This window comes from Dromiciops gliroides, chromosome 4 (genome assembly GCF_019393635.1).
Source record: "Dromiciops gliroides isolate mDroGli1 chromosome 4, mDroGli1.pri, whole genome shotgun sequence".
In the NCBI taxonomy this organism is placed as follows: Eukaryota; Metazoa; Chordata; class Mammalia; order Microbiotheria; family Microbiotheriidae; genus Dromiciops; species Dromiciops gliroides.
Window position 1 is genome coordinate 428,346,249 of NC_057864.1, and position 27,248 is coordinate 428,373,496.

The 27,248-nt window shown below is 37.1% G+C and overlaps 2 pseudogenes; both read left to right on the forward strand.

Moving 5' to 3' along the window:
- Positions 1 to 3,017: 3,017 nt before the first annotated feature.
- Positions 3,018 to 3,647, forward strand: LOC122755195 (annotated as a pseudogene).
- A 230-nt stretch (positions 3,648 to 3,877) lies between these two features.
- LOC122755196 lies at positions 3,878 to 10,270 on the forward strand (annotated as a pseudogene).
- Positions 10,271 to 27,248: the final 16,978 nt, after the last annotated feature.

Below are 27,248 nucleotides of genomic sequence, written 5' to 3' on the forward strand. Positions count from 1 at the left end.
AAAAAAAAACACAAAAGTTCTAAAATTTCTCACAAATATAATAAATCTCACATGATAATCTATGCAGGTTAAATATAGTTTAATTAATAGAAATAGCTATACCATTTCTTTTGGTTTTAAGCTAGATGTAAGATTTTAAAAAGCAATGAGTATATTTAAAAGGGAAACAAATGAACCATTGAGATTGGGACAATTTAGATTGATAATGAGTGAGTAGAAAATTGATAATCACATCTATTAGCCTTCCATTAATAATTATAGCCCATATTAAACATGGTTGGAAGAAAACATGAATTGAACCCATAAATAGATTATATAAATTATACCACCAGACCTTTTTATCTTCCTTTTGATGACTCAATGAAAGGAAAGGAAGTTAGAAAGCATTTGTCTTTTATGAGAGCAAATTTACAATTCTTAATTATAAAACAGTGCCCATCATTTACTAGTTTTTATTAGTATCATTATTATTTGCTCCTTTTCTCCTATTTTGCCAAGTCAGTTGTTTTTTGTTTCATAATAAAAGTCATAACTCTCATTTCTGTAGCACTTTTCCAGTGTCTTTTTTTTTCAGGGATGCAATAATCTCTTTAATTTCTCCTCATTTTATTTGCCAAGTTTCCCAAATCATCTTTTGCCACTCATTCCAATAGCCCTCTTAAATTTTGCTTTCTATGTAAAAGAAAAAGGCAAGTCTTCTTTAGTTAAAACATAATCAGCCAACTCAGAATATAACCTACCTATCGTTTCAAAGATGTAGGCCCCATATCACAAGAAAATAAAGTGTGCCACTCATTAGAATACATACTCTTGGGGTAGCGAGGTGGCGCAGTGGATAGAGCACTGGCCCTGGAGTCAGGAGTACCTGAGTTCAAATCCGGCCTCAGACACTTAACACTTACTAGCCGTGTGACCCTGGGCAAGTCACTTAACCCCAATTGCCTCACTAAAAAGAAAAAAAAAAAGAATACATACTCTTGGAGGACAGGAACAAAGTTTTGTTGTTGTTTAGTACCTTGAGCACACTTTTCTAGTTTCAAAGCACGTTTCTATACGTTATCACATTTATTCATTCAAGTGCTTACTAAGTATGTGCTCCAAAGCTTGAAATGCCAGGTGTCCTAGGCATTGGGAACCTAAAAAATTAAATTATAGCTCTGCTCTTCATGAAATAGAAATATTTACAAGCAACCTATGCATAACATAGGTGACATATTCACAAATGCAAAATGGTAGAGTACAAATTGATGTCAGGAGGCAATGTAGTTGAACAGAAGAACAGTTCAATCGGGTGGCTAATGAGTCTTGAATTCCAGATACAATCAATAATAATGAAAACTCATATCTAACTCTCAAAATATAGCACAATCTTCGTTCCGTTGAATCACAGGTGTCATTTGGCAAATATTATTGTTTCTAATCCTATTTTCTCAAAAGTTTAAAAGTGTAGAGAAGGGGCAGCTAGGTGGCACAGTGGATAGAGCACCAAGCCTTGGAGTCAGGAGGACCTGGGTTCAAATCTGGCCTCAGACACTTGACACTTACTAGCTGTGTGACCCTGGGCAAGTCACTTAACCCCAATTGCCACACCAAAAAAAAAAAAAATAGTGTAGAGAAGTTAGTGGAAGGCAGGGAAGGGGATGTTTAAATTCTAATATTTTTGTGACAGATATGGTGAGTTCATTTTTAAAACTCAGCTAGAAAACTCTGGTTTACAAAACTATGAAATCTATTTTGTTTGTAAAAAAGGTGATCAGGGTAAAGCTGAAGTCTCTAATTTGATCTCTATCACATGTTATACTAATAACTAGTTGGAAAATTCAATCTTATCACATGATATTTATAGTTCCTATGACTTAAACACAAAAATGAGACCATTCAACAGACTGTTTTTTGGATTTTTTTTTGCTTAACAAATATAGCAGGAGGGGCAGCTAGGTGGTACAGTGGATAGAGCACTGGTCCTAGAGTCAGGAGGACCTGATTTCAAATCCGGCCTCAGACACTTATCACTTATTGGCTGTGTGACCCTGGGCAAGTCACTTAACCCCAATTGCCTCGCCAAAAAAAAAAACCCCCAAATATTGCAGGAATTATTTTCAAGTACAAATATGCTATAAAATATCCAGATTTATCCTCAATTTTAGGAATAATTTTATGGGTACTAAAACTACAAGGACCCTGGAATTTGGATGAAGAACAAAATGATTCCGATTGTAACAAGGTCCAATATAACAAAGTTAAATTTTAAAAAGTGGCGATTCCCCATATGAAATAACTTTTTCTTCCCTTGATCCTCATTTAATAACTTGAAATGACTTTAATGGCCATATAGAAATCAGATTTATTATATATTTTCAGCCAAAGGAGGAGAAGCTCTATACAGTCCATTAAAATAAGACCTGGAGCTGACTACAGATAAGAACATAGCTTCTTATTGCAAAATTCAGGTTTAAATTGAAGAAAGCAGGAAAACCATCAGACTGTATAGGCTGACCTAAATAACATCCTTTGTGAATATGAAGTAGAGTTGATGAACAGATTTAAGGGATTGGATCTGGTAGATATAATGCATGCATAACTATGGACAGAGATTTACAATATTGTACAGGAAGCAATGACAAAAAAAATATCTCAAAGAAAAAGAAGAGCAAGAAAGCAAAATGTCTGTCTGATGAGACTTTACAAATAGCTGAAGAGAGAAGGAAAGCAAAAGATAAAGGACAAAGGAAAAGCTATACTCACATGAATATAGAATTCAAGAGAATATCAAGGAAAGATAAGAAGGGGTTTTTTTGTTGTTGTTGTTTATTTGTTTTTTGGTTTGTTTTGGTGAGGCAATTGGGGTTAAGTGACTTGCCCAGGGTCACACAGCTACTAAGTGTCAACTGTCTGAGGCTGGATTTGAACTCAGGTCCTCCTGAATCCAGGGCCAGTGCTCTATCCACTGTGCCACCTAGTTGCCCCAGTTTATTTGGTTTTTAAATGAACAATACAAAGAAATAGGACAAAATAAAATGGGAAAGACAAGAGATTGCTTAAAGAAAATTATAGATAGCAAGGGAAAGTCTCATCCCCAAAAATGGGAATGATAAAACACAAAAATGATAGGGATTTAATAGAAACAAAAGAGATTAAAACGAAGTGGCAAGAATACACAAAAGAACTATACAAGAAAGCTCTTAACATTACTGATAACCATAATGGTGTGGCTACTGATCTAGACCCATACCTCCTGGAGAATGAAGTCAAGTGGGCCTTAGGAAGCATTGCTAACAATAAGGCTAGTGGAGGCTGTGGAGTTCCAGCTGAGCTATTTAAAAAATCCTAAAATATGATGCCAATAAAGTGTTGCACTCAATATGTCAGCAAATTTGGAAAATACAACCCAGGCCACTGGATTGGAAAAGAAGGGCATTGCTGAGGAATATTCAAAGTACTTAGCATTTGAGATTATTTTATAGGCCAGAAAGATTATGCATAAGATTCTGCAAGACAGTTTTCAGCAGTGCGTGAACTGAGAATTACCAGAAGAGCAGGTTGGTTTTCAAAGAAGCAGAGGAACCAAAGACCAAATTGTCAAAATTCACAGGATTATGGAGAAAGCAAAGGGAGTTTGGGGTCGGGGGTTGGGGGGAGGCAGTTGATTTTGCTTTATTGACTACACTAAAGCCTTGTATTGTGTGGACTACAACAAAAATATGGCAAGTCGTCAAAGACATGGGAGTACTAGAACATCCTGTGTCCTAAGGAACCTGTATACAGGCAAAGAAGCAACAGTTAGAACCAAATATGGAACAACTGATTGTTTTAAGATTGGAAAAGGAGTACAACATGACTGTATGTTGTCACCTTATTTATTTAATTTATATGCAAAATGCCAGCCTGGATGAATCAAAAACTGGGATTAGTTTCTGGGAGAAATATCAACAATCTCAGATCTTCAGATAATACCAAACTCATGGCAGAAAGTGGACAGAAATTAATAAACCTCTTGATTAGGGTAAAGATGGAGAATGTAATAAACCTCTTGATTAGGGTAAAGATGGAGAATGTAAAAAGATTGAAGCTTAACACACACACACACACACACACACACACACACACATGCTCCCCTAAGATCCTGGCAAATGGAGAGGGAAGAAATGAAGACAATATCAGATTTTATATTCTTGGGCTAAAAGATCACTACAGATGGTGATTACAACCATGAAATTAAAACATACTTCCCCTTTAGAAGGAAAACTATGGCAAAACTGGACAGCATACTAAAAAGCAAAGATATCATCTTGTTGACAAAAATCCATAAGGTCAAAGTTATGTTTGTTTGTTTTTCCAGAAGCAATGTATAGCTATAAGAGCTGGACTATGAGGAAAGCTGCTCATCACAGAATTGTCACTTTCTAAATGTGTTGCTGGAGAAGACTTTTGAGAGTCCCTTGCACAAGAAGGTGATCGAATCAGGCAATACTTAAAGAAATAAATTCAGGTTATTCACTGGAAGGTCAAATAGCTGAAGCTTAAATGCTTTTTGCCACATAATGAAAAGAAAGGACTCATTGGAAAAGACCCTAGTATTAGGAAAGATTCAAGATAAAAAGAAAATATGTTGGTAGAGGATGTGAAGAATAGCAAATATCATGGAAACAGTGAACATGAACTTGGACAAGCTTTAAGAAATAGGGGGAAGGGGGAAGCTAGATGGTACAGTGGATAAAGCACTAGCCCTGGATTCAGGAAGCCCTGAGTTCAAATCTGACCTCAGACACTTAACACTTACTAGCTGTGTGACCCTGGGCAAGTCACTTAACCCCCATTGCCCCAGGGGGAAAAAGAAATGGGGGGGGGAGAATAGAAGGTCCTGGAATGCTATGGTCCATGGGCTCACAAAGAATCAGACACAACTGAAAAACAAAAACAAGAAATGGTCATGAGCATAACCTTACCCTAACTAAAAATCAAGATTCTCTTTTAGCATCTAAACGAAAAGGATAAATGATGTGTAAGAAAGGAGCAAAATACATTTTAATAACATGAACTTTATCTTAATAAGTTATAAGATTAAAAAAATTCTTAACTTGTCTTTGTAAATCTGAAAGTGATTATCCTTTAACTAGAATTATGCCTTTGTCATATTATATCCCTCAATGGGACAACAGAGACAGATATTAAAAAAAAAAAAACCTATAATAAAAAATATTGACCTCAAAAGAAAAGACTGATTCCAGGAAAGAAAAATGTTTTAAGCCAAACACTTGCGTGTTTGAAAATATTTCCTTTCTACCTGGGCACCTTAAACTTGGCTTAATGAAAAATTTCATCAAAACCATAGTTCAAAATGGTCCACATTTTCATTATCTAAAAAAAAAAGGAGGAAATTACCAGGAAATTGTCAAACTTGATAAAATATTATGCCATTCAAGATCTATTTCTTGCAGTCACATTCTGACTTCTTCCCAGAAAACCTGAGGGAAATGACTGACATACAGGAGGAACATTTTCATCAACAAACCTCCACAATGGAAAAGCAATAGCAGGGCAAATGGAGTCCAAGCATATTGACCAACTACTGTTAGATGATGAGGATGGATGTTCCATAGGCAAAATATAATAGGAAATCATCAGTAGCTATATTTTAGAGAAGTTAAAGAGCATCATTTGTGTTACCTAAAAATGGTTTACAAGACATTAAACTGCGATATACATGAAAATAATGGGAAATAGAACATGAAACAATATTTAATACCAATATAAAAATATTAGAAGGCTTTCCAGTTTTGTTTTGGTTTTTTTTTTATGGATGTGACAAGGAAAAAAAAATTCTGGTTGTTGTCCAGTGTTATTAAGGGAAGGTTAATGACTATCTAGAAAGGAAAGGCCTGATCATAAATTACTTTCATCAAGAAAATATCTCTTTTCCTCTTTTACTAGGGAATCCTGGCAGATTGTACAAATGTTTAAAAAAATTATTTCCCTAGATTTTGGAAAAGTAACAGCCTAAGTCTATCATAATAACTTTGTGGACAAGATTGGAGAGAGGTGACCAAGCCAGTTTACAGTTAAGTGGATTCCAGATTAGGTGAATGGTCAATTATAAAGTTGAATAACACACACTGAGCAGAATAATCCTCTCATTCACTCTACCTGTTTAAAAATGTCTCACTTCCTTCTAGGCTCCTAAAACTTACTTCCCTCCATCACTTTGTCGTATTGAGTTCTACATTTTTCAAATTTTACTTTTTTGCTTCTATTTTTGTATCCCAGAAGCTACATTATTGCATCTCCTGCCTCTTTTTAAAAAATGTCCTGGGTAAAGCCAAGCTAGAGAGGCTTTAATCTCAAAATAGTGGGAAAAAACCCTCTTTCAATTTCCCTTTCTCCTTATCCTTCCAGGGTCACAGTCTCAGCCATACTTATATTTTGTGGAAACAAGATTCAATGGAAAAATTCAAACAATACAGTAAATTTTCACTTATTTTCTGAAGGGTCCAAAAAACCTCTCCTTGAATGTAGGTTTTAAGTCATTCAGCACTTGGGATAGTGATTCTAATCACTACCACACATTTTCAGTCTTATATTGATAGGTCCCCAGAATGGTCCTATTAATAGGAAATCTCAGATGTGGGTGACCCATGCCTATTGAAGCTATTGGCCCAGCTTCTCTAGTATATATTGTCCCTAAAAGAAGGGGCTACTGGTTAACACCTGCCTTTTTAAATATTTAAAATAAACATTGCTTTGTCCTGTTACCATAGATGTCAAGAGTAGTTACTTCCTACAATGTTTAATTCAAACCTAAGCCCTAGCCTATCTGGCTAAAATAGTACATGTGGTTCAATATCAATATGAAAGCAAATCCATCAGGAAGAATGGGGACTTTCATCTTTGACCTTGGTTATGTAACATTTCTATTAGTGGATGAAGGCACATTATTTGAAGTAAAATGCAAATGTTCTGTCTGTCAGATTTACATACAAAACTGAGAAGGATAATGAGTACAATAAATGGCCCAAGCAGCACTCAAAAAAAAAATATTGACAGATTAGAGTACTGAACTTCTAAAGGTTCTAATTTCACCTAATAAAATGAAACAATTGGGTTAACTGGAAACTCTAACCCTTAGCTTCAAAAATTCAACTTCACAAGTAGAAGATGAGAGAGGTGTGGTTAAGAAAGACATTTATCTGAAAAGATCTGAAGGTTTTAGAAGAATGTAAACTCATGGAATAGTCTGTACTTTGTGGGAATGACCAATAAGGCTAATGTGATTTTAGGCTTCATTAAGAGAGATGTAGGGGGGCAGCTAGGTGGCACAGTGGATAAAGCACTGGCCCTGGATTCAGGAATACCTGAGTTCAAATCCGGCCTCAGACACTTGACACTTACTAGCTGTGTGACCCTGGGCAAATCACTTAACCCCCATTGCCCCTCAAAAAAAAAAAAAGAGATGTAGGGGCAGCTAGGTGGCACAGTGGATAGAGCACTGGCCCTGGATTCAGGAGGACATGAGTTCAGATGCAACCTCAGACACTTGACACTTACTAGCTGTGTGACCCTTGGCAAGTCATTTAACCCCAATTGTTTCACCAAAAAAAAAGAGATGTAATGTCTGGAAAAAAAAGATTAATAAACCTCTGTATTCTGTCCTGCTCAGACTAAAGCTAGAGTACTGTGTTCAATTCTGGGAACTACATTTTCAGTTGGATACTGCAGAGATGGGTTTAGTACAGAAAAAGATGACCAGGATGGTGAAGGCCTTTGAATAAAGAGTATAAGAAGATCACTTCGTGGAATTGATCATATTTGGCTTTACGAGTCCCTGGGCCTGAGATAAGTTTAGAGAGAAGAAGCATAATATTTGTTTTAAGGTATTTGAAGGACCCTCACATTGGAAAGAGAAGAGACTTTTCTTCATTGACCCCAGAGTGCAGGCTTAGGAACAATGGGTAGAAAGTAAACACAGAATTTAGGTTTTGATAATCATAACTAGCATTTATATAGAAATTTAAGTTTTGAAAATAATTTTATAAATATGAGCTTATTTTATTCGCACTACAAGCCTGGGAGATAGATGTTCTTATTATTCCCATTTTACAAGGGAGATAACTGAAACAATGTTAAGAGACTTGTTAAGAGACTTGCCCAGGCTCACCCAACTAGTGTCTGAGGCCAGGTCAGAGTTGAGTTTCGTTCTTCTTAACTCCAAGTCCAATGCTCTATCTACTGTGCTACCTAGTGTTTCAATGTTAGATAAAACTACTTAGCAATTAGAGTTATTAAAAAAAATAGAAAGGGCAGCTGGGTGGCTCAGTGGATAGAGTACTGGCCCTGGAGTCAAGAGGACCTGAGTTTAAATCCGGCCTCAGACACTTGACACTTACTTACTGTGTGACCCTGGGCCAGTCACTTAACCCCAATTGCCTCACCAAAAAAAAAAAAAAATCAAATGGGCTTCCTCAGGAGATAATGCTTCTAAAAAATAAAAGAAATAAAAGAAAAACAAACAAACAAACAAAAAACAAAAAGACAAAACCAAAAAATAATAAAAATTTTAAAAGATAATGCCCCTGTGCACTCTGAGCTTGGGATGAGACTGGGTCTCCACTTCCACTGCCACCCAGGACCAACCAGGAGTCCCAGGGAGTCCCCCACATGGAGTCAGAATCACAAATGTTATTAAATGGCATAGTGCCTGAGAAAAGATATAGGAACCCAGGCAGGGTTTATGATGATGTTCTGCTAGACACCTCCTATCAAGATGGCACATTGAGGGTACTGCAGTCTTTGAGACAGTGAATTAATTAGCTGTGAGTAAAGATCCTTTGCCACCTCTACTTCTCCCCTTACAGAAACCATTTCGCTCTGACTTTAATTCAAGTGACACAGACACTTGGAAATAATTCTTTGAAGGGAAAATGATGCAGAATAGGACAAGCCTGTATCTGACATTAGGCATATATATATATATATTTTTTTTAATTTGATTTTTTTTTTTGGCTGAGCAATGGAGATTGAATGACTTGTCCAGGGTCACACAGCTAGTAAGTGTCAAGTGTCTGAGGTCATATTTGAACTCAGGTCCTCCTAAATCCAAGGCCAGTGCTTTATCCTCTGTGCCACCTAGCTGTCCCCCCATTAAACATATTTTGATAGTGTTAAGTGTTTTCCAATAGCTTCAGCAAAAAGATCAAACTACCCCAGTTTCCATAAAGATTTATACAGAGAACAGGGTGAAACTTACAGTACACAGAAAGAAACTGAAGCATTTCTCCCTCAAGAACCATGTGGATCCTTAGAAGAATACAAATAACCCTAATTTACAGCTAGAAGAGTAAAAGAGTAAAAACAGAGATACTCCTACACAAAGTCATGAACATGACGACTGAGAATTGTTAGTGCTATGAAGTTGCTTTTAGGGGCAGGTGTCTTTACTCCTCATAGCTATATACATAAAAACAATGAATGGTATAATCTATTTGATTATTCACAGTCATATGGGACTGGCACAGGTGACCTGGACAGCATGTATAGGAACTAATGCTACAATGGCCCTAAATCTCCTTTTATACTTATTGTTGCTGGGATAGCTTGGATTACAACCATTATTATTTCAGTTCTTGGCATGTCCACATATTATCAGACAATCCTTTTGGACTCTAGTTGGTGGCCTTTAACTGAGTTTGGAATTGATATCTACCTCTTCATTGTGTATATGTCTGTAGCTATAATCTATATAAATTATGCCAATGTGGTAGACTCTACTATTACCCTTTAATATACTAATGAATGTATCATTTTGTTGACTAGAAGGACAGCAAGAAGAAATGATACTTTTCTTCATCACAATATTGCTTATCTCATTAGTGCAATAGTTTGCCTGAAGTTATTGAGGAATGAAACATCAAGGATACAGAATATATGGAGCAGCAAGGGTTAAGTGAACTTTGTATTCCATTTAAAAGTACGGTGTATGAAATACCCACCAGTGATGAGAGACAAAGAGACTCAGAAGTCAATTTCAAAGAATTAAGAGCAACAAAAATAAAGTCTGAACTGCTTAGTGGACACATCTCATCTGGACACATTCCTAATCTGATGATTTCAGATTACATAACAAAGAACCCTGTAATTTAATCTGAAGATGAATGAGAATTCTATAAAGCAGTCTTCAAAGACCTATTTTCAGAAAGAGCTGTCTGATGAAGTCCGAGTAGTCCTCAGAAAATTTGAGAAGTTGTATACAGTGATAAGCAGATTGTTACATCACTGAAAAAAAAAAAACAACAACAGGTAGGATCATGAAAAACATAAAAAATTCTTCAAGAATTTAAGAAGAAAAAGAATGTTCCTACTTGGGGGGGGGGGGCGGGACATTGTGAATACCTGAAGAATAAACTTTGTCACATAAAACAAAGAATTAAAGAATATGACAAAGTTATGAATTAGAATATACAAACTTTTTTCCTAAATCTTATCTTAAAACTATTTTAATATTTATTTATTGTGATATCTTCACCAAATTTCATGAAAAGTAGACTTGCTTGCTATTGGGAACTACCTTTTGGCCAGTTTAATCTGTCTGAATGAATGTCAAAAGGTTTGTTTACATTCAGATACCTATGATTTCAAATTCAATATGTGCCTTAATTCATTTCTATTTTACCCCCCCCAACCCCACCCCACCCCCAAAAGATCTCCAATCTCCAATCAAAGGCTAGATGACCACTTTTTCAGGATTATTGTAGAGGGTATTCTGGTTCAGTTATAAATTGGACCAGAAGTCCTCTGAGGTCCTTTCCAAATCTGAACTTCTCCACTCCTCTGAATATCCTTGACAATCTGCAAGTCCACTAACTTTTTAGCTTAATTTCCTACTACTCCCCTATACCCAGGCCAATCCATCCTTTCTACATGTTTTCATCTGTGTTAACTGCCTAGGAACCTAGCTTTTGAATGCCTACCTTTCTTTTGAAGCCCAAGTCCAATATTACCTCTTTTAAGCAGGGATCCCTATCCCCTAGACAGTAATGAACATTTCTCTTCTTACAGAATATATTGCTCATATCTTTCTTAGGCATTTGTCATATATTGCCAGGTTGTGATTATTTGTGTATGGTATATATTTCTCTACTCAACTCTTCCTGCACTAAAAGTCTTTAAACAAAGGATAAATGGCCACTATCAATAATGTAATAGCTGGGTCATTTACACAATAGGTGGACTAATTGGCTGCTAAAAGTCCAGTGAATCTTAGATTTTAGAACTAGAAAGAACGATGTCATAGAGTCTTATCCTCTTAATTTATAGATGAGGAAACTGAGGCTCAGAGAGGTTAATAACTCATCCAGAGAGTAACATAGCTGATATTGTGTTTAAAATGGAATTCAAGTCAAGGTTGTCTTGATTCCAACACAATCTCTCCAAAATCCATTCTTTTTTCAAGACTGTGAAAGTAAAGAGAAAAATTATCTAATTTTATTTAGGGATAATTGAACAAGGATGGGAGGGTGCTCGAGGACACTTTTTTTGTACATTCCCATTTTGGGTTCATCTGCTCATAATCTTACCCCTAAGGCTGTTGAATACAATGTTCCTGTTGGCTGGGCCAAAAGACAGATTATGTCCCTATTTATTTGAACCTTCACATTTTGTGTTTGTTTTAATTCTAGGACTCAGAGCTCCCTTCCTTTCCATACTTGAAAATGGGATCTCAGGCAATACCTGAGTTTGCTGAGACCTTTAGTTAGTTCTGTGAAGAATTTATTTTATTCCCATAAGTCAATTTATGGATAGGCAGTAGTGACTAAAGGAAGCCATAGCTGAATCCATCAAAAACCAGGTCTATTGAACCAGGTCTTCAGCATCATTGCCTGCTCTTACCTTACTGTAGAACTTTATTTTCCACAATATTTTATTTACTTCATTGAACAATATTGAATTTTCTTCTGCCTGAACTGAGTCATGAGGCTAAACCTCCAGCAAGTGCTTTAAATTGTTCTCTCAGTGATTACTTGCGTCTATTTCTGGTACCATTTTAGCTGTGAGGTATTGCTTCAGTTATATGTGTGTTTTGTTTTGTTTCTTTTCTCTCTCTTTTTTTTTGGCAGTCAGAGCTATGTCTCTCTGAAATGCAAGAGTTTGAGAGTCTTTCAGGCATTTCGTTCTGTTTCACTCCTTGTTTCTAATGTATCAGGCCAGGCTTCTCTATAGTCTACAAGTTATAGAATGTGGTTTCAAAGATAAGTTTCAAACTAGGACTAGGGAATATTTTGACATTAGTGTGAGGATACTGGGAAACTGCCCTTTTAGCTATATCAGAAGAAAAAAAGGAAGGGCATGTCTCATAGCGTTCTGCTTTCTCAAGGTTTAAACTTTTTTTTTTTTATACAGCTATGGTTTTATAAAGAATTACCGTGTTAGGGTAGGTAGGCATCTAGTCCTGGACAGACCACACATATCCAATCTGTTGTCAAGTCTTGTGGTGTCTATTTTGACAACATCAGTCCTATATGCCCCCTTCTACCCAATCATTCAGCCATTATTAGTTCAGGACTTCACCACTTTGCCAGTTCAAGCCCTCACTACCCTTAACCTAAACAATTACAATAACTTTCTTTTTTTAAAAATCATAAATGTATTTTATTATTATCCAGTTACATGTAAAAATAATTGTCCACATTTGTTTTCATAACATTTTTAGTTCCAAATTTTTCTCCCTCCCTCCCTCCCTCCCTCCCTCCCTTCCCTCCCCCCTCCCCAATCCAATATAAGTTATATATGTACAGTCACATTACACATATTTCTGCATTTGTCATGTTGTAAAAGAAAAATCAGAACAAAAGGGGAAAAAAACCTCAAAAAAGGAGGAAAAAATAACAAAGAAATAGAAACAGAATGGTTCAATCTGCATTCAGAATCCACAGTTATTTTTTCTGGATGTGGAAAACATTTTCCATCATGAGTTCTTTGGAATTGTCTTGGATCACACAATAACTTTCTAATTCATGTCTCTTCCTCTTCCAATACATCATCAACACAACTCTCAAAGTGATTTTCCTAAAGTATAAGTCTGACCATGTCATTCTGAGTTGCCCTATTTTCCAAAAACACTGGACCTGGAGTACGCAGGAGGCCCCAAATGTGCCGAGGACAAAGGCTGCTGCCTTGGGCTGATACAATTGCTTGTTTGCATCCCAAGCTGAACTCCCTGTGTGTCCTTGGAAGTCAAGACAGGAGCCAAAAGTCTGCAGCAGGTTAAGAAACTGTTTCTGTAACTGAGACCCTTGTAGATAAGTGGACCATCACATCTTCATACTCTAGACAGTTCCCAATGGAAAAGAATGTTGCTTTTGCCATCTTAATTTTTCATGATTTTTTCTCCCCTGCCAAAGGTGGAGATTTCTGTTTCTTCTCTTCTCTTTGTTCCAGTTTCATAAATATGCAAGTTTCTGTTTGAATTGTATACTCTTTGAACTCACTTAGGGTTCCACAAGCAAGTTCATGTCTCTTGTAATAAACCTATTTTTTCGTGTAAGCTTCATGAAGATGTTATTGCCTGTTGACAGCAAATACTTGAAAGCACGTCATGTGGAAGAGGGATTAGATTTGTCCTACTTGCCTGCAGAGAGGAAAACGACCTGGCCCCTGAATTCAAAGAGTTTTCAATTCAATCAAAAAGACCATACTAATCTCTAAGAAAAAAGGGTATACTCGTAAGATGGTAGAAATCATATGCAAGCCATATAGGGCTCCAGGATTTGGGCTTGATTTACAGAAAAATTTCCTAATGATTAGAGCTAACCAATTATGGAATAGACTGCCTCAGGAGTCAGTGAATACTTCTTCACTAAGGTCTCTAAGCAGAAGCTGGATAACTCATCATCACTTATGTTATAGTAGTTACTCTTTTGCAAGTACAGGTTGGGTCTACATGACTTTTGGACCAACTGTCCAACTGAAACTTTGTATTCTGAAATTTAAACCTTACAGTGGTTCACAGGTTGGACTGAGATGGGAAGACAAGGATCAGAGAAGCCTATTAAAGCAATCCAAGCATGAGGTGATAAGATCCTAGACTATAATGGTAGACCTGGAAATGGAAAAATTAAAATGAGGAACTTTAAAAGTAGAAAAAATTATGTGAACAATGCACATATATAGACTATATTATGGATTTCAGATAATTCTCCATATAAATATGCTCTATTAAATAATATTTTTCACTAAAGCATTTCAATCCAAAATTTTGGAAGTGAGAATGCTTAAGGGATGGAAACAGCTGCTTTTTTCAGGTGTATATTAGGGCCAACAGGGAGCCTGGTCCTTTTGTCTTCACTCTCTAGCCTGGTGCTAAACCTACTTAATCACTCCCTTAGGATTGTTTCTCTGAACTGAATTCTTACTGCTTCCTCCAGTGAATCCTGCATGCTCCTATTGTCTCCAAAGGGTATGTCAACCCCCTAGAAGAAAAAAGATGCTATAGCAAAACCCGCACCAGGGTAACTACATATAGTAATCAATGTACCAGATGTTCAGACAGTTAAAATGTCTGGTGGGGACTTTGTTTTCCTTAACATTAAATATAAACAAGAACCTACAGGCAAAAAAAAAAATTGCTTCTTTGTTTAGTTTTGAATTTTAGCATTGTGCTAATGAATAGGACAAATTATTATTTCTGATGGTATAAAAGTTTAATTTTATTTATTTCTGACTTTCTTTTAAAATTAAAAAAAAATTCTGAAACAAATATGTTGCATCTTTTTATGGAGACACATTTGCTAAACTTTTTCACTAGTTTACAAGCCAGAATGTAGTAAATGGGGGCTTCATATTAAGGGAAATTTCTGTGAATGAACGTTAGAACTTAGAAAGGAATTCAAAATTGTGGTACTTGTTTATTCCCCCCACCCTTTTCTTGCTGCCTTTTGCTCTTCTAGGGCTTCCTTAAGCTCCTGCATTTCATCCGGCCTTTTGTTAATCAGAGGAATTACTTGATGACAACTTGTAGACTTCAGTAGTTTTAATAGTTCAGGGGGACAAAGCTGATGATTTCTAACCTCATTTGCATAACTCAGAAGGGCCCTTGCTGAAAAGTCTTATACAGTAGCTTACAACAGTACACAATGGTAACCTATCACTAGGAATGGCTCCAGCTGCTTCCATTGAATGAAGTTTCTAGAATGGCTTCAAAACCTTCTGTTTTAATACATTTTGCTGATGATTTATTTTTTATTTCCCACTTCATTTTGCTACAGATGGGTCTTTTACACAAAAGCCACCAGTTGTCATGGATTTCTGATGACTGAAGGCTTAAAGGGTTTATGTAGATTTTTTGTTGTTGTGGAGTCATTTCAGTCCTGTCTGATTCTCTGTGATCCCATTTGGGGTTTTCTTGGCACAGATACTGAAATGCTTTGCTGTGTCCTTTGCCAGCTCATTTTACAGATGAGAAAACTGAGGCAAACAGGGTTAAGTGACTTGCCCAGAGTCACACAGCTAGTTAAGCGTCTGAGGCCAGATCTGAGCTCATGTCTTCCTGATTCTAGGGCCTGCTCTATCCATTGTACCACCTAGCTTGCAGCTAATCAAATGAAACAATATGAGGAGAATATTTGAGAGGAGAGTTACCTACAATACAACAAAATTCCTATCCTATTCTATATCACTGGAGAAAGAAAAAAATCAATTTTGTTATTTTCAGTTTTAAATTGTCCCCTTGCCTCCCTTCCCTTACCCATTAAGAGGTCAAGAAAAACAAAACTCGTGCAAATAACTCATTCACATAACCATGTGAAACAAATTCATGAATTAGTCTTGTCAAAAAAAAAGGAAGAAAAGAGAATAAAAACATACTTCAATTTGTACTCGGAACATCAGGCCTCTATCTGCAGGTCGATAGCATGTCTCATTATGAGTCTGTGGTCATTATGTTGATCATAGTTACTAAGATTTGAACCAAGAGATGAAATGTCTCATTTGTAGAACATCAAAGAGTCCAATATCACTGAATTCAGGAGTGTGTGGTGGGGAGTAAAGGGTAAGAAGTCTGGAAAATAGAGGAAAATAGGTTATGAAGAGCTTTGAACACCAAATGGAAAATTTTGCATTTTATGCTAGGCTAGAGGTAATAGGGAACCGTTGGAGTTCATTGAGTGAGGGGTTGTGGGGGAAAGAGGTGACATTGTCAGACCTGCACTTCAGAAAAATCACTTTGCTGGCTAAATTTCAGGTAGATTGGAGTGGGGTGAGACAAGGAAGCTAGACACACCAGCAGACTTTTGCAGCCTTCCAACTGTGAGTTAATAACTACACTGGTGGCAATGTCAGAGAAGGGAAAGGGGTCATTATAGGACAGCAGTTTCCTGACAGCTTGCCCCCAATCCCACCCCAACCCTGTAACAGTTTCCTTCTGACCCAACTTCCTTAAGTGGCTTCCTTGGTAAGGATTTTTTCGCTCATGAAATCTGATTGGCCCTAACTTCTCTGACATATCTTTCTGTTCTAGGGCCAATAAAAAGCTCAAGTCATGTGAGGGCAGGTCACTATAGCCTGACCATTGCAAATCTCTTTTCCAGATGGAGACAAGGGTGGCTGTGTCCAGAGAAACCAAAAGCTGCTGTGTCCTTGTTGGATATCCTTGCTATAGGTGAGGAACCTCCTCCTTTGTTACATGTTTATTGCCTTACAAGTGCTTCATCATCTAACCTGAACTAAGAAGGAGGCACTGGCTTTAGAGTCACACCTACAACAGAGGCATTTTTGAGAGATATTGTGAAGGTGAAATCAATAAGCTTTGGTAACAGATTAGATACAGTAGATAAGAGATAGTGAGGAACTGCAAACGACATCTAGGATGTAAATTTGGGGATGGAGGGGATAGAGGTACCCTCAACAGTAAGAGGGAATTTTGTATTTTGGGGAGGGTGAAGGGGTTAGAAAGAAGCATAATGACTACTGTTTCAGACATATTGAGTTAAAATATCTACTGGCCATATAGTTTGAGATGTCAGAAAGGCAGTTAGAGACATGAAACTCAATGTCAGAAAAGAGGGTAGGGGAGGATAGATAGACTTGAGAATCATCTGCTCAGAGATGTTAATTAAGCCCATGGAAGCTGAAAAGATCACCAGATGAAGTAGTATACTAGAAAAAAGTTAAGAAGACCCAGGACAGAACCCTCTGGGATACCTATGGTTACAAAGCATGATCTGGATGAGGATCCAACAAAGAGGCTGAGGTGTGGTCTGTTTGATAGGAAGAGAACTAGGAATAATAAGTGTCTCCAAACCCTTGAGAGATGAAAGCATCAAGGAGAAAAGGGTGGTCAACAGCGTGACTAGGGCTGTTGGTCTATGTTGAGGAGAATGAGATTTGAGAAGAGGCCATTCAATTTGGGATGGAAGAGATCAATGATAAGTTTGGAGAGACCAATTTTGGTGTAATAAGGGGGGCAAAAGCAAGATTGTAAAGGGTATATAATAAGAAAATGGAAGGAGAGAAAGTATAATTATCTGTTTTAGACAGCATTCTCAAGGAGTTTAGCTATAATGGGCTAAAAGATATTTAGGATGATAGTGGGGATGAAAGACACAAATGAGGGTTTGTTTTTGAGGATTGAGGAGATATGGGGATGTTTGTAGACATTAGAAAAGGAGCCAACAGATAGAGAAAGATGGAAGACAAGTGATGAGGGAGTGGTATGACAGAGGGGAAAATCTATTAGAGGAGATAGAACAGAATATAATTGTTTTTGTGGGTAGAGAAGTTTGCCTTGTAAAAGGAAGGACAACTTCTTTGTGTGAGACAGGGGTAAAGGAGGAAATACTGACAGAAGAATACTCACATATATGGATAGACATAGACATATAGATATCACCATATATACACATATACATATATACACACACATTTATGAATATGTATACACATATAGACACACAGAGATATATGTTTTTCTGAAACATCAATATGTATATATATAGAGACTTACACACATATAGATGGATAGTTATATACATAGACATACATATAGATATAGATGTAGGCCTAGATATATAGATCCTAAACACACATTTGTATATTTGTGTGTATATCTATAGGTATATGTGTGTATATGTATATATGTATTATGTATATATATTTTTGTTGTGTGTGTACATACATACTTATACACACACACAACAAAAACCACTACTACCATAACTACAGGACAAAATAATGCAGTATAAATACCCGAGGAAAGGGCAAAACAAAAGTACTACATGAATTCTGAGAGTGGAAAAGTTTTGACTGACTGATAGAACAAAGAAAACTTCGTGAGAGAGAGGGGGACAGTAAAGATGGGTTTCAAAGAACTCATAGGAATTCAGCATGCAGAAGAAGGATTGAACAACATAGGGAACTGCATGATGAAAGACAGAGCCAGGAAAACATTGATCTTGCTGGGGAAAAGATTAGTATGAGTGTTAGGTATAGTATGAGGAATGACTGGAAAATTAGGAAGGTGCTAGACTGCAGAAGGCTTTTGAATACCAGGTAAAGTAATTTGACTTCAGTTTGTATAAAACAGGGAGACATTGAAAGAGCTATAAGGAATAAGGAATATAAGGATAAGGAAGATATGAAGTATTGAAATGAGGAGGGAGAATGGAGAGGACGAGAGATCTATTTGGAACATACTGGGATGAGATAGGTGGATCCTAATTATGGTGGTGGCAGACAGAATGGAAAAATGGGAAAATAGAGATAACATTTGTAAATCATACTGCCTGGCATACGTCAGGTACTATGTAAATGCTTCTACCCTTCCTTTTTGCCCTAGAGGCAGAAAAGTTAGTTTGGTTATTAGAGAAGAGGGAGGTACAGAATCAAAGATAATAACAAGGTTATGGATGTGGGAAATACATTGAATAAGAGTGATACAAAGATAGTAGATTCCGAAGACTATAGAGAGGTCAAAGAGAATTTTTTTTACAAACCCTACAAAACAACAACAATAACAAAAAACCCAAAACAAAACAGATTTTGGAGTTAGTGGTTAGGAGGCCAGTAGAGACAAAGATAAAACATGATGTAGAACAGATGTTATGAGACTAAGCTTAACCATTTGATCTATGTGGATTTCTTGGCAAAGATACTGGAGTGGTTTGTCATTTCCTTTTCCAATGGAATAGGTTAACAGGGTAAATGACTTGTCCCAGGTTACCTAACTAGTAAGTGTGTGAGGCCAAATTTCAATTCAGGTCTTCCTGACTCTAGGCCCAGTGCTCTATCCACTGAGAAAGAGTCCCATAGGTGACCTCAAAATGATGGGTATTTCCTGATGATAAGCATTTTGGACGACCTGAAAGTATAAAGCATCTCCTTTCAATCCTTTCCATTTTAGGTGCAGCTATTAAGAGCTCAGGGAGATTTGCATAATTCTACCCATTTGTTTCTGATTCACTGAGATTAAAGCAAGGTAATTAAGTAGGAATTGAAATGATTTTGCTAGTTTATAAACAAGGAAGTGCTCCCTTGAGTAGAGAGGATTAGGGATGTGATAAAATAATGGAATTTGGCAGAATCCCAGGTGCCCCACCTGATTGATTTAATATTGTTTGAATTGGGTGAGGATGAGAAACTGATTGATATCCACTTAAGAATGATTGGATGGGGGCAGCTAGGTGGCGCAGTGGATAGAGCACTGGCCCTGGAGTCAGGAGGACCTGAATTCAAATCTGGCCTCAGACACTTAACACTAACTGTGTGACCCTGGGCAAGTCACTTGACCCCAATTGCCTCACTAAAAAAAAAAATTAAAAAAAAAAAAAGAATGATTGGATGGAGGCCACACCTGGCTGGCCCTGAGTGACCTATTGGTGTACTACTGACTTCAGCAAGAGACCACTCTCAACCAGTCAGCTTGAAGGACCTCCCCTTTGGGGGAGGGAGAGAGGAACCAGGAAGGGAAGAGACATTCATTCTGGTGTGAGGGAGAGAGAGATGGGACACAGGTGTTTGCTCTTTGGGAACTGCTGAGTCCAGGCGGTGGTGTGATTGCAGGTCGTATAATTTTCCTTCTCCTATTCCTTTTTTCTTGGTCCCTATTTTATTAACCTTACTTGTGTTTTAACTTTGTTCCTATCAATAAACCCTGTTTTGTTTTGTTTTTTTCTGAAAGAGGCTGTTAATCTCCTTCCTTACCCCAATATTACAGCAAGTCGCTCAATTAATTCCCCATATTAAATTTGGCCCTTACAGGGAACCACTCCCAGGCACTGAAAGAATAAAAGATATAACAATTTGTAGTCACCAATTAAAATCAGGTTTGTAGGTGGCAGCTAGGTGGTGCAGTGGATAAAGCACCTACCCTGGATTTAGGAGGACCTGAGTTCAAATTTGACCTCAAACACTTGGCACTTACTAGCTGTGTGACCTTGGGCAAGTCACTGAACCCTCATTGTCCTACAAAATAATAATAATTAATTAATTTTTTTTAAATCAGGTTTGCATTATTCCAAGTCCAGTGCTCTCTCCACTGTGCCACCTAGTGCATATTCACATATAATTGATTAATATACATTCTGTAAAAAATAAATGTGTTCATTTTGTTGTTGTAAATTTAAAGAGCAAAATGTCAACCAGTTCTAATAATTATACTTCCTGGTAAATTATTTTTTTCTATATGCACCCTTGTATTATACCATCACATTCTGCTAATACAAAACCTTGATTCATATCCTGGATACAAAGCCAACTGGGGTAGTACATTGATTAAGTACTTACTCTGTTCCAGGCACCATGCTAAGCAAATAAAAAGACAAGTCCTGCCCTCAGTGATATTACATCTAATGAGTGAAGCTATAACACAAAAAGAAATTAAAATGGGATTTGAGGGAAGAAGTGATCTGTCACGCATCACAGGGAAGTCCAAAGATATCCAAAAGTATGATTACTGGGGGGAAAGAAGATAAGACTGTGCTTGGGCCTCCTAAAATGGAGGTTTTAGAACTCACTGCTCTGTCCTCCAAAATAAGAGGGTCATATTAGAATGACTGAGGGTACTAATGAGATGTGAATACCAAAGCTGATTTAATATTTCATGATGAGATTTCTCAATCATGTGGTTCCTGGGGGTGGGAGTTGGGGGGCAGAGAGACTTTATGGGAAAGTTCAAAGAGGTAAAAAAGCAGTGTGGCTGGAGGGAAATGGGGTGAGAGATTCCCTCTCCCCAAACTCAGGTAGAAACTTTACTTGCACATACATATCTTCATCAGCCAGTTTTGGTAGGTAGAGATGACCAAGCCCTTTTCAGGCCTTCTCCCAGTACCCCAACCCCATTCAATGACGGTTTAGATTGCTGGAGTCAGATGGGACCTCTTCCCATCTACAATGCTTGAGGTAGCTTCCTGCTCAGATTCCATGGGAATATCTGCTTTCCAACTAATGAGACCCAGCCTCTTCAGGTCTACAACTGGTTGGAGGAAATGGAGGACAGAGATAACTGAGGGAGTACATTGGTACGACTGTAAGTAGCAGGGAAGCAGCCAGCTGAAAAGGAGAGACTGAAGATTAGTAAAAGACCTTTTTTCCCTCCTCAGGACAATGAGGGTTAAATGACTTGCCCAGAGTCACCCAGCTAGTAAGTGTCAAGTGTCTGAGGCTGGATTTGAACTGAGGTCTTCCTGAATTCAGGGCTGGTCCTTTGTCCATTGCACCTCTGCTGTACCTTTTATCAAAGACTTTCAGTACAGGGGCAGCTAGGTAGAGCAGTGAATAGAGCACCAACCCTGGAGTCAGAAGGACCTGAGTTCATATCCAGCCTCATACACTTGACACTTACTAGCTATGTGAACTTAGGCAAGTCACTTAACCCCAATTGCCTCACCAAAAAAAAAAAAAAAAAGACTTACAGTACAAAGCAGTACAAAGTACCTTGTGAGATTTGAGGGGGTGGGGCAGTCATTATCAAGAGAGAGAGAATCAGAGATGGCTTTCTGAAGAAGACTATATTGCAGTTGATCATTAAAATACCCCCAAATGTACCAGGTTAAGAAAGGCAGAGAAGGCATTTTTGCTATAGGAAATAGCCTCAACATATTCACAGAGAAATGAAAGTAGTGTGTTCCTGAGAAATAAAGACTTATCCAGTTATGATTCCAATCCTAGATTGTAACTGTAAAACCATGTGCTTGTCAAGTCTCATATTATTTCAGCTTTTAATGAAAGAATTAAATGAATAAATGAATGGAAACACTTTGATTAAGCATCAGGGATAAAAAAAAAGGGAAAGCTAAGTGGCACAGTGGATAAAGCACCAGCCCTGGATTCAGGAAGACCTGAGTCCAAATCTGGCCTCAGACACTTGACACTTACTAGCTGTGTGACCCTGGGCAAGTCACTTAACCCTCATTGCCCTGCAAAAATAAAAAAAAAATAAAAACAGGGGGCAGCTAGGTGGCACAGTGGATAAAGCACTGGCCTTGGATTCAGGAGGACCTGAGTTCAAATCCAGCCTCAGACACTTGACACTTAACTAGCTGTGTGACCTTGGGCAAGTCACTTAATCCTCATTGCCCTGCAAAAAAAAAAAAAAAACAAAAAACTAACAAAAAACCCAACTAAAACAACAAATAAATAAATAAATTCATTACATTTTAACTTCCAAGCCCTCTTCCTCCATCCCTCCTCACACCACACTAAAGAAGGCCACCATTTCACAAAGATATCTTATGCTATATATATTACTAATTAGTTCTCTTTCTGAAGGTGGATAGCATCTTTATTCATGATCCTTTGTAATTGATTTGAATATTTATAATACTCAGAAAAAACAGCCATTTACAGTTATTCTACAAACATTGTTGCTGTTACTGTTCACAATGTTCTTTTGGTTCTGCTCATTTCGCTCATCATTATTTCATGCAAACCTTTCCATGTTGTTTTTTTTTCTAAAACCATCCTATTCCTTATTTCTTAAAGCACAGTAGTATTCCATCACAATTATATATAACAAGTTGTTTAGTTATTCCCCAAATTAATGGACAAACCCTCAGTTTCCAGACCTTTGCTAGCACAAAGAGAGCTGCTATAAATGTTTTAGAACATGTAAATTATTTTCTTCTTTTTTTCCTTTATCACCTTGGGAAACAGACCTAATAGGGGTATTGCTGGGTCAATGGGTATACACACTTTTATAACTCTTTGAACATAATTCTAGATTATTCCCCAAAATAGATGGATAAGTTCACAGTTCCATCAACAGTGTATTAGTGTCCCATTTTTTTTCCATGCCCCCCCCCCCCACAGGGATACAAATTTTAAAAAGGTAAAGACAGTCCCTAACCTCAAGGAGATTACATCCTAATGGGGGAGATCAAGCATATGGAGTATTGATGGCCAGGAAGGTCCACTTTGGCTCAGAAAGTTGAAGAGATGATGACTGGAGCCATAGGTCAAAATTGACACACCTCATCCAGGAATAATGGAAAAGATGATCTAATCATGGTTCATTCTGAGAGGGTACATTCTTGTGGCCTGAAAGGCTGATAAAGAGGCTGTGTAGAAGGTGGCCAGAAAGGAGGTAGAAAAGTGAAATGTCTTATACCTTCCTGAAATAGTGATCCAAGAGAGGCAGTCACTAATGATGAGGAAAAAGGTCCTGGGGTAGAAGTTCCTCCAGAGCATAATGTTTGCTGTGGACTATAAGACAATTAACTAGAAAGTACTTGAATATAATAGAATGTGTCACCAATTTATAAACAGGAAAAATAAAGAAGATATAAATATTTATTTTTGTGAAATGCATGTGATAAAAAGTAGTGATTAACTTAGAAAATTCCAAAAAAACCCACAAACCTATGTTCCTCTGGAATGACTCTTTTAGACTAAAAGTTGGTAGAATACTTCAATTTATTTGGTGATTACTTCTTTTCCCTAGCCTTTGATGTATAATTTTGTTAAGTTATAATAAACTCTTCAGTTGTCTATCAGGCTTGGCGATGGTGTTCAAAGACCACTGAGTGAAAAAGGTTGGATACAGAAATCTGAAATGTGAAAGCTTATTTTGATGATATTGTCTCAGAAACTAGTTCAAAGAAAAATGGGATATGTGTTCTGTGAAATTTTAAAATAGTTATTTTCCAGTATGTCAAAGAACTTATGACAAAACTAGATGATGCCTGGAAAAGTATTTTTCTTTCTAAGCTATTTTTTTTCCTGCCACAAAATTGGGTTATGTGAGATCATTTTCTGGAAATGACAGTTCTCAAACATTAATAGATCTTTACTGTATAAAACAGTTGTATATGAAAACCAGAGCTTTGATGATGAAAAGAACTAGATACTTATCTTTTAATATTAGTCAAGGGCATTCAAAGCCCTCCATAAAGAGGAGCCAACCTTCATTTCCAAATTCATTTCCCAAATACTCTGACATATGCAAACCACTTCAGCAAGGCTGATCTATGCAATACACCCTAAAGAGGCCTCATTCATGGACACATTTGAGCATTGGTTCATTTTGTGATGCTTTCCCTTGAATTCTATTTCCTCCTTCCTATGTCTATTGAAATCCAAAGTATTCTTTGAAGGATGTTCTTTGATTCAAAAAGCTTAAGAATAGGGAAGGTAGGTATACAAATAACACTAGTAGGTAAAGTTGGTGCACAGATAACTGTAATGTAAAGTAGATGATGGTGCCAAGGAGAACCCTAAATAAAGTTCTATTCAATGAATGTAAAAAAAACCATTTACTAAATAATTACTATGTGAACTCATATGTGAGAATACTTTTACACAAAAGTCCCACTTCCATGCTTCTTTATGATGTAATAGTGAATTAAGGTTCCAAAGGTTATTCCAAAGTAGATCAAGCTCTGATAATTATTACCAAACTCATTTGGGGGTAAAATAAGAGGCAAAATTCTCAGTGAGAGGAGAGGAAGAAGGGCTTGTATGGGGAGCTTGGGGAAAGATAAAAAGGTTCAGAAAAGCTGCTGTAGGGAGTGGGATAGTGAATTGATTAGGTGTAAAAGAATTGCCCTGCTGCAGTGAGGGTGCATTTGAGATCATCGAATGAAAATTTGTCATGGAGCCATGACAGTTTCATGATTTTCTCCAATTTTATAGAACAGCATGTAAATAGGAGTAAAAGCAGAGGAGGGTGGGAGAAAAACAAGATTGAAGCTTGGAAAGGGAAGATCTGTGACAGGGTAACAGGGCAAAGGACTTGACAAAAAAAGATAGTATAGAGTTGAAGTGGTTCATCAAAATACGTTGTGAAGTAAAGACAGTGTAACCATGAAAGGGGGTGGTGATTCAGGAAAGAACTGAAGGGTGGGGGGTGGGGGTTAAGGTCATGATGAGAATGAAAAAACAGGGCTATAAATCCTAAGGCAGAAGGAAAGATAGAATGAAGAAAGATTAAGATGAAATACAGTAATGTCAGAGTTAATGAACATAGAAATAGAAGACCTGTGGGTGATAGCAAGATCAAGAATATGACCATCTCTATATGTAGCTGATATGGAATGAAGCAGTGGGTCATGAAAAGTGAATAGATGAAGGAACTGGGTATCTAGGATGATTGAAGGAATATCAATATATTTCCTGAAGTCCCCTAGTATGAAGGCAGAGACTAGGGAGAAGAAAAAGACTGAACTATGTATTTAACTCATTGAGGCTGGAAGCAGAGTGTTCTGGGAGAAGATAACCACTACTACAATCTTGATTAGGTGATAAATTTAGAATTAATGTTCCTCAAAGAAGAAGAGGGATTATGGTAGCAGAAGAGTATGGAAATGGCATTAAGGAACAAGGAATATTCCAATTCACTATCATGACCATAATCAGAGAATATTAATTTTTAGTGTGTTTTATATATTTCTATCTTTATCTCTGTCTTTCTCTCTCTGTCTCTGTCTCTGTCTCTCCCTGTCTCTCTCTCTCTCTCTCTCTCTCTCTCTTTCTCTCTCTCTCTCTCTCTCTCTCTCTCTCTCTCTCTCTCTCTCTCTCTCTCTCTCTCTCTCTCTCTCTCTCTCTCTCTCTCTCTCTCTCTCTCTCTCTCTTTCTCTCTCTCACCTATTACTTGAAAGGGTGGCCAGGAATGCAAGATCACCAATTTCATACACATGTACTCAAGTCTCAATGAAGTCCAGAAAATAAAGGGAGTGAGAATGTAAGTTTTATGATTAAATCAAGTGTGTTAATGATGAAGCAGGCATTCCAGAGAATACCATGGAAGAGTTGAGTGGGACTTTTGGAGTATATGTTTGAGAAGAAACAGAATGAAAAAAGGCAAAAAAAAAAAGATGGAGAATGGGTTTTGTATGATAAAAGCTAGAGATTTAGAATAACAGGCATGGAGAAACTATTACAGAAAAAGAAAATGCTAATAATCAAGGAATGAGTTTAGGCAGAATAAAGTGGCTGGAGAAAGGTCTATTAGGTAGGTAGGTAAGTGATTAGACTATTCACTACCATTTACTATCAGAATTGCCCAAAGGTCTGTCCTTGGGCCTTTTCTTGTTTCCTAAATCATCTCCTTTGTTAATTTCCTCAATTGGCATTAGTTCAACTATCATCTCTATGAAGATAATTTTCAGATCCTTATGTAGCCCCAACCTCTCTCTTGACAGGCAATCTTACATTAGCAATGGCCTATTAGAAATCTTAAAATGGATCTCCATAGACATCTCAAACTTAACTTGTCAAAAGCTGAACTCATTTTGTTTCCTCTAAAGACCTTTTATCATCTTAATTTTGCAATCAGTGTAGAGGGTACCCTCATCCTTTCAGTTACCTACACTCATGATCTAGGTTCCATCTTAGATTGTTCACTGGAACTCACTCCATATACACAGCCTGTAGCCAAGTCTTATCTTTTCTACCTTCACAATGTCTAAAAATGTCTACCAACTCAGTATAAAAAGTAACAAGAAATACCATTTCATGAGATGCTTACTGAAACTGAATTGTAATGCTCATGATAAGAATGAGCGAAAGAACCATCAAAATTTATATGAACTAAAGAAGATCATTTGAATTGTCAATATATACTTTGATACTCTGACTTCAATGCAAGGATAAGAATACATGGACTAACGAAACAAAACAAAAACAAAAACCCAGAAAATATAGATGAAGAACAAGGAATGATAAAGACCAAAGATTTGTAGACTACATAAACCATCTTAGATCTATATCACAATCAGCAAAGATTCTTATAGAAAATTATTCTCATCCTCAGTAGTGATAGTGGAGCCTCC